The sequence below is a fragment of the Parambassis ranga genome, chromosome 1 (assembly GCF_900634625.1).
Source record: "Parambassis ranga chromosome 1, fParRan2.1, whole genome shotgun sequence".
Taxonomy (NCBI): Eukaryota; Metazoa; Chordata; class Actinopteri; family Ambassidae; genus Parambassis; species Parambassis ranga.
Window position 1 is genome coordinate 10,666,045 of NC_041022.1, and position 9,489 is coordinate 10,675,533.

Consider the following 9,489-nt stretch of genomic DNA (forward strand, 5'->3'; position numbering starts at 1 on the left):
CCTCAGACTTATTTGCAACTTTGGTCTTGACTCTCAAGTTTTAACTCATAGCAGAGCTACAGAGTGTTTTCTTCTTTTTTAACACACAAATGTCAGTGTTGCCATTAGAAGAAAGGTGAAAAAAGAAATGAAAAAAAAGACAGGAAAATGCATTTACTCCCCATAACTCTGGTATTCTCATAATCGGCTGGAAAGATGTTAAAAATTGATACACCAGAACTAAAGATTTTGATTAGGCTGCACCCAACACAGTTTTGGGGACTCCTGGTGGATAATTCAGAGGTACTTTAATACTAAAAGATGGTATTAGAGCTGGCACTAATTGTATAAAATACTCTCATTGTCTCCTGGGACATTGCCAGTAGTACGTGGTAGAGATAAATAAATGTCAGAATTGATATGTATCTAGGTTTTATTTTTATACAGTATTTGTATCTTGCCAGACACAAAAAAAACTATTAGGAGATGAAGTTGTTATTGCTGTGCTGCCACAGACAGCCTTTGACACCTAAAACATGCTGGTAAATAGCACATAGCTTAAAGACTAGCAAGATGTGTGTGTGATCTAGCTTTCTTACAAGGCAAGATCAAAAGGACAAACATGAAGGAGGGGAGTATTTTACCCAACAGCGCTATGAACAAAGTGCCTACAGTGCAACAGTGCATAGATTTGACTGTGTACTATGCTAGTAGTGGCTAACATATCTGTGAGCTGCCAGCCTCCAACAGAGATAAGCACTGAGCTCCAGTAAGCTCTCTTCTTTAAAGTTTTCTTAATTTCCAAACTTGCAGTCCTCACTTTACCCTGACTGAAGTAATATTACTTGAGCCCATTTATCAGACTATGCACAGTTCCCTGTGGCGCAATTAAAGGCTTCAGTCTTTACAATAGACTTTAAAAAAATCCTCACAAACCACTGACTATTGTCAGATTTAAATCACTTAAATTGTCAGCAAATTTACGTCAACGTTTATGGACACTTGTTTTTTTCCAGATAGGCTGCCCTCCATTTATCAGGCCAATAGACAGGCATGTTTGTAAAGGCATTAAAAATATGTTGCACCACTGAGGTGCGCTGGGAGTTCTAGTGAGGCTTCACAATTCTTTGCACTCAATTTTCTCTTTGTTTTTGAATTATCTTCTTATTCGCCTGCTGTCCAGCCAGAAGACAATCAATCCCAGAGGGGCCAAACCAGTCTGTGTCTGATCCATAAACAACCGATAGTAATGCAATCAGGTCTGGCACTCCATCTTATCTTCACCTATCTTAACACCTCGTCACCCCCACCCTCACCTCTCTCCTGCTGCCCCTCCGTCCGGCACTGATTTCATGTCATGGCTTTGAAATGAGATTGTCGCCTGCAGTATTGTTGCAGATAGGGAACAGAGGGTGAGAATGAGATATTTTTCTCATTCACAGACATCTTTCTCTGTCTCTTCGTTTGGGGGGGGGGGGGGGATCTACTTATTGCTTTGTATAACTCGTGTCTAATTACAACCCCTTCTTCCTTGTATTTCTGGAGGCTGATAGTCATACGGCAGGAGTTGGATTGAACAAGTCTGTTGATATGATTACATTGTAGCCAGCAACAGGGGCTCAAATATTGAACCAAAACAAATGCAGACAGCCATCTGTTAGCTTTTACAGCAAAATATACCCAAGATCCAGATAATCAAATATCATAAAGCAGAAAGGAAATGCCTGTCAGTCTCATTAGAGGGTGAGTGGGTGGCTTCAGATATGCTCTGCACAAGGCTGGTTCACTACAAATGAACCATAGCTGATTTAGTTGTGAATTATTAAACACTGTAGAGTCAAGCAAGTTAACACTTCGCTATCAATCATTTGCAAAGCAAAATACACAACTGTGATGCATATTTTTACTTACTGTGATTGTTCTTCTTGAGTTTGCTGGATGTCAGATGTGGATGAGGTGTATCTGTACGAGGCCTTATCTAACCTGAGGATTATATAATGAAAGGTGATTATCTAGCTAAATATGTCAGGATTAGAGATGTAACTGGCTGCCTCGGTCCTCAAGAACAAAAAGGGCAATGCTATTGTCTTACTGCAGATGTGTCATATTTATTTGAATCTGGATCAATTTAGATTTTATTTCAATCTAGTTTGGTTTAGAATGAGGTGAGATTCACAAGATGGAAAATCATTCAACTTTCCAGAACCTGATCGACTTATTTGTGCATCTCTTCTAATGTTTCATTTACTCTAAGAAGTATCACACGTGTCGCTGCTCATGTCCAGGAGTAGCACAGAATACAGTGGAGATATGACATGAGCCTGGAAAATATTCATTTGTTATCAGTCAGAAAAATAATATAAAATGTTCCTATTAAACCAAAAACAAGTGGAATAGACTTAACATTTCATGTAAGGTCATGTCATTATATTACCCAGCTGCACCAGAAATGATATAAACTTATGTAGTCAGATTGATTGAAATGTCTACATGACATAACGCTGTATAATTATGTTACGTTTTAGACCAAGCTGATAACATATATTGTATTTAGAAAATTCAAGAGTCAATTATCAGTTAAATCCTTAAATAAAAACTCAAGAAATGTTTAATATTGCCCATAAATTCACAGTGTAATAACTTTTTTAAGTTCAAGCTAGGTGTGTGCATTCTTTATATACCAGTATAGGCAGGGCGATCTCTACCTCTGTCCATCCTGCCATTTCCTAAATGACAGTTTAGTGATTGACTGCTGTTTGTTAGTTAAGTCAGGCAAAGGATTTAGAGGGATTTGAGATCCCTTAGGCCATTTACTATTGACTGATACACTGTTTATTGACTTCTGACACAACACAAACATCCTTGCTATTCTTGCCAAAAGGACAACTTAAATTTCACCTACAAACAAGGCCAGAATTGTTTTCAATTCAGTATATATCAACAATAACCCATTGTTTCCTAAGCTTTGTTTGTTCAAACATGATAGGTCTGTAACTGTCCAAACTCACTCTGCAGTTCTTTTCTTTGGCATTTGCTTAGCTCAGTGAAGTAAGACAAAGTTCAGACTTTGTCTTACTTCACTGGATGAACCTGCTGGCTGACCCATACCATGAATACATGTCACACCTTATTTTAAAATGCATAACAATATAAAATATTTTGCAACTTTTCAAAACATGGCAGTAGTACAGCTGTTAGCAGATTTTCCCATAACTTTGTTTTTCTCATAAGAAAAAAACAGAGAACTGCAGGTAAAGCATAATCTAATTTTTATGCTTTCTTCTGTTTCTCTCTGTCCTCATCCTCTCTTGTTCTACCCTGTTTTTTTTGCCCACTGAGGCAGTGCTGCAGTGGGAAACTGTGGAAGAACCTATTCCCCTGTGAGATCAGACTCTCGCCACGCTCAAATATGCTTAGTGCGAAAGTTGTTGCCATAGTAGACCAAAAACAAACAGACTGGAAAGATAGATTTTTCTTTTGTGCCATAGTGAATAAATGAAAAGTAACATTACAGGCTGTGTATGTGTTGATTATTTCAAAGCATGGCTGTTTCTGTATGAGCAACCATGAAAGACAGAAGAACAGAAGTTATCGCAGAGGTCTTCGTGCTTAATGATGCATTCACTTATTGGTGACTGATAATGTTATACCAAGAGCTAATTGCCTTGCATTGTTGCCTCATTAAGCATGGTATGACGTCCAGCCACGGGGCACTGGCTGCACACCTCACTATAATCACTGCTATCTCAACATGTCTGGGTTTTATTCCTTTTCTCATCTGCTGCTCATTCTGATGTCATGATGGATCTATTTCTCTTCCAATTATTGTAGTTCTAAAGGCGCTTACAGAAATGATTCCTTTATTGAAAAAAGTGGTCTGATGTCATCACACAGTTCATTCTTTATTAATCAGTCCACCTACCTCAGCATTTCAGTCATCCAGTTTTTATTTTTTTCCTCTTCTGCCTTTTTTTATGCTCTTGAACATTTGCATTTCTCTTCCATTCCATCTCCATCCCTCTGACTTATTCTCTGCAGTCACCTTCACACTCCTGATCTGGAGCAGTTGGCTCGTCTCTCCCTCTTCCCGCTCCATCCATTCACCCCTCCATTTCGCACATGCCCACTGCCCTGCCTCTGGGCCACACTTCCCTCCACCCCCCTCTCTGCTCCATCTCAACCTCTCCCCCTGTTTTATTTATGGGAATATGCTGATGGGGCAAACCCAGGTAAAGATAGATTTTTTTTTTTTTTTTTTAGTTACAGGGTGAGAATTGAAATAGAGAAAAGAGTCAGCAGGCTTAAGAGTGAAAGAGCAAGCACAATTAATCACTGACCTGTCATTTGTCCTATAAAGCAAAGCTATTCATCAAAAGCAATGGAGGGAAAATAAGAAATGGGCAAATAAGGGAGAGAGAAAGAGCTGAGAGAGAAATATGTATCACAAAATCTATGCAGGATCTAATTGGGTCAGTAGCAAATAATATGGCTGTGTTAGTGCTGAGCTTTGCTTCGGAGTAGAACAGCGGGCTGGTTGGAAATCGGCATCAGCAGGAGAGTAATTCAATTTCATGAGAGATAAAACAAGAAATAAGGTAACCTCGAACCTCCTAAGCGACCTGACTTCAATCACATGTTCTCCAAAACAACAACAGTTCTAAATGCCAGAGGGACCGATTGCACCATAGCCCCAAAAGAGCAAACAGAAAAGCATAAAATAAACAAAAAAAATGAAATAACACATTTAACCTGAGGGAATATCATTCTGTCAATCTGTCATGTTTTTTGACAGGGGTCATTCTTTCTTTTACATTGTTGCCTGGGCCTGTCACAAGACGTTAGAAAAATGGAAACTTGTTCAGCAACATTGTGCATGAATATAGATTAAAAAACTCATACCTGTTGTTTTGCTGTGTAGCCCTTCTTGTCAAAGTTAAGGACAAATCACAGATAGGGTTAATAGGATCTGTCTGTGCCTCAGAGAGAAACAGACTGATAAAATGAAGGAAGGGTAAAAGTGGAAGGTGATGTTGGTAGTATGATAGCAGGGATGGCAGGGAATGAGAGAAAGACGGAGCTGCTTCTTGTTGTGAGACCAGAAGCCATGCGAGACTGAAGTTGGGGACGTAGCACGTGGCGAAAAAAATAATTCACCTTGACAGAACAGCACTCTCTGCCAACACGACGAATGATTCCCCCTGAAGCAGAGTGATGTGGAGCGCGAGCAGCACCTGTGACACCAACTGCCACTCTGGGGAAACATCAACAACAAGCCACCTGTTAAAAAAATGCACTCGCCAACATCACACATGCCTTTTACATTCATTCAGTTTTTCAGTGATCGACATCGATTCAAACTGCACATCAACTGGCTTCTTGAACCATTTTAAAGTATTGAGCAGAATTATAATTTTGCTCTGATAATTTTGTCAGACACTCAAGGAAAATGAACATCATTAAAGCTATACATAGTCAAGTTCTCCCACCACACTGACTGACAGATGGGTGCCATCACAGGCCGATAAGTTTTGGATTAGCCAGGAGTTAAGCACTATAAGGCTTTTGACAAGTGCAGCCACCACACTAATGCTGCTCCTCAATGTCAAGAATACTTCCAGTACAGTATGTATATTTGTATATACATAGATGATTGTAGGTGTTGACAATGGCATGTATACTGAATACTTGACCCATGAATTAAGATAAGATAAGATAAAACTTTATTAATCCAGAAGGAATTGTTGCAATAGTTGCAAGATGTACTGTAGAATTAAACTGATAACAGTTGCTATCATAGCCAACATCAGCAAAGACTACAATTCATTATACATGTTTAATCGACCACTGGTAACAAGAACACTGATAAAACCTCACTCCTATCATATGTTCAGACTTTGTCTTACTTCCTAACATATGTTTTTAATCAAAAATGGAGTTTGCCTTTAGATTTACCTTGAGATAAATTCTGTAAACGCTCATATGCTGCATTGCGTTTTTGACCAAGAAGTTGAGAAGTAATTCAAGAATTCAGGGTATGTCTGCACATACTTTCAAGGGTGAGTGTAGGATATAGTGAGCAGTAACTTTGATCTTTATCAGAATATTTATGCAATTTCAAGTCCTGGTGCCAAATGTTGAAAAATTCAGCATATACTAGTGCGACAGGATTTTAAATAGAAGTTTACTTAATCTAAGAGCTAATGGCTGGCTGAGAGGCTAGGGAGGCTGTGGTTGTACTCTTAATGGAAAACCTGCACTGCTTTGTGCTGTAGTAATGGGAGGAGATTATCTTCCCATGCAGAAGGACTGGATGAATGGTGCTCTGCAAATTGCTTGTAGCCTCTCCCTCCCTCCATCCAATCTCTTCCTCACTCGTAATAGATGTTTATTATTTATATTATACTCATGGGCAATGTGGGCACTTTAATCATGCTGACATGGAGGCATGTGTGGCAGTTGGGTAGATTTTAAAAAAAAATGGTTTCTTGTATTTCTATTGTCCCTGGTGTGTGTGTGTGTGTGTTTTATTTTTTATTTTTGCAAACAATACAGCATGGTCACACATGGTTCTTCTTGTTTAGATCTCACTTTTTGGATGCTGCTGCCCACTGTTCGGCTAAGGGACAATACCACTGTGTTAAATATCCATCTGACAGGCTCCCTAATGTTTACCTCTGAGAAAGATCAATACCACAGCAGCATTGTCCAGACTTCATTCTTCAAGCACAATTGATTGCATTTCACTCCTTCAACCGGCCGGGACATGGTAAACCAGACAAATCCATGACACTGTGACTGAAGAACAGCACCAATAAAGCCTGTGCCTATCGCATGTATACACATTACCTCGCTCACCGCACTGTCAATTTGTGGTTATGATAGTTTTATCCTTCAGATTCAGACAATATTTTGAGTTACCGTAAATGGGAAGGACAACCCTATCATCACGTTTCATCGTATTTTAGACACTGAAGGATTTTTTTTTACTGAGTGGATTTTAGTAACTTGAATTCTTTGAAATATTAGCCTGTTGTTTAAAAAGAACACAATATAGACTCAAGATTTGTCCACATTGATGAACAAACCTTGTTTTTCAATCTCACCACTATCATCTTTGTGATGATGTTAAACTGCTCTCTGCCCCCACTGGTCATGTGCTGAAATGCATCTTTCAGTTGTGTAGTGCCACCTTTTTTATGAGCATGTGCATAAAAGGCTGAGCGCCACGAGTATGCACCGCTAAAACACGTTACATTTCAATACCATTTGACACATCCCAGTACTTATTATTTGTGCCTAAACTTTGCATATTGGCTGATACTGAACACTGATCTGATGATAGTACATCAGCAACAAAGAACCACAATTATAATTTGCAAAAAACAAACTGCAATCAGAATTGTTTAGTGGCATGTGGTTTCTAAAATGTGCTGCTTCAATGTATCTATCCTCTACTTTGGTGGATTTAGCAGGCTCTTTTGTTGCCTGACTTTGTCTTCAGATGTCTTATAAGACGATACTGTGTAACACTGGCACATCAGTGGTGGGGTTATACAGCACAAATTGGCGGCAACTGGTGACTATTTTGTTACTGTTAATTTTTTGTCACTAAACAGCAAGTTCTGATGTGCTCTTATTACTTGCTAATGTTTAAGAGAGACAAAGTTGAAGGTAGAATATCTTTTTCTAATTTTGTCAATCTCCCACAAAAGTATGCTAGACTTGTATACTTCATTGTAAATTATCCATGATCCAGAACATGCTATAAGAGCCCTAATGGTGAGTGCAGCTCGTCTGTTGGCTGCCCAGCCTCACGTAAAGTGTCTGAGGATTTTGGAAGTCAGCAGGTCAGCAGTGAGCTCTCTGTGACTGTCTGATAACTGCTGCTGTGGGTGGAGAAAGCACTCACCTATGCAAACATGTGCTTTTTCATTTTCACTTAAGGGATGAGCAGCTCTGTAGAAACCAAAACCATGAAGTCCACCAGAGGACTCTCATCCTTTTTTTGTCTGTGTGACCAGAACTCAGGCTTAGGTGCACACTCAGGAGCACTTCTGCATCAATTTCAGTCCATTAACGGCACGTGGCCCAAAGCGCCTTTTATAGAGATATGGTTTGGCATCGTTAGACTGAGCATGCATTTATCTCATTTCAACTCATTTAGCTCACATGTTCTTTTTTCAGATTAATGAATATACAATGTAATGGTCTGTTAACACAATATTTATGAGGTAATGTTGACATTAATGAGATGCCTAAAGTAAGTCTAAGTGTTTACAGATTGATGAGCACATGCATCCACATGTCTCCCCCTCCTTCCTCCAGCTGACCGTTAATTTAATTGGACAGGCCTCTTGTTGATCATCTGTTGCTTTTAATAGAGAATTACATTTTACATAACACGATTTACAGGAGGGAACACACTCATGACTGTAGCAGAGACATCTAATGTTTTACAGATGTTAAGACTTTTGCCGTTCATAAATGTTATCCAATTACAAGTTATGTTTGGAACCAGTATAAACAGTCACACAGGTATAAATCCCTGTTAAACCTCTTATAAATAAGCTGGAAATGCCTATTTTGGAATTTATGAGAGAGAAAAAAACACTCATTAGAAATCAGTGATAAAATCCATTATAATAAAACTGATTTACAGGAGCAATTCCTCCTGTTTACATATAAGCCACTCTATGTATTAAAAAAAGGAAAAAGTTGTATAAGTATGTGTTTGTGCGTTAAACCCCTAAACAGAGCAGCACTCCACTCTTTTTTTCCTTAGTGACATTTTCAGTCTGCTGTTATCGATGCTTTGTTGTCTTTGATTCATTTTATTACTGAGGCAGGTGGCAGCAGTTACTATGAGGTCTGCTACAGTTGGATGCGTGCAAACAAACACAATCACGCGCACACACATATTCACACACACATATGCTTGTCCGATTTTGGCCGCAGTTGTAGCCAACACAAAGTAATCTAGCGATGTGATTTTATGGCTGGCAGTGTGTTTTGTTCAGCCTAGTCAACATGTTGAATTTAATTTCCTTTTGCTGTCCTTCAGCTTGTGTTTTTTTTTTCTTCCCTAATATTCCCTATTGTGTGTGTTCAGTCTTTTCACACACATTTCCTTCTCCTTGCATACATCCGCCTCCCTATGGGTCTTTGCTGGTGTCGCTTTATGTTTGGCTGTGTGTTCCTGTGATCTGCTCTCTGTCTTTCTCCTCTCATCTGTCACTTTTTTTCTCCCTTATACGCATTTCATCCACCATGAAAACACACACCTACACACACACATGCACACACACACACTCACTTTCGCCCCCACCCGTTTTCCCGGGTTTCCTTAAATCTCCCCACTGCTGAGAAAGTGAGTGACAGTATTATATGCACAGCCTGAAAACGACTGATGGGGAGTTTAACTGAATACGTCACAACTAGAGGGGAAGGGAAAGAGGGAGGGACAGCGGAGAGGAGGAGAAGAGGAGAGCGAACGATGAACAGAGACAGAGG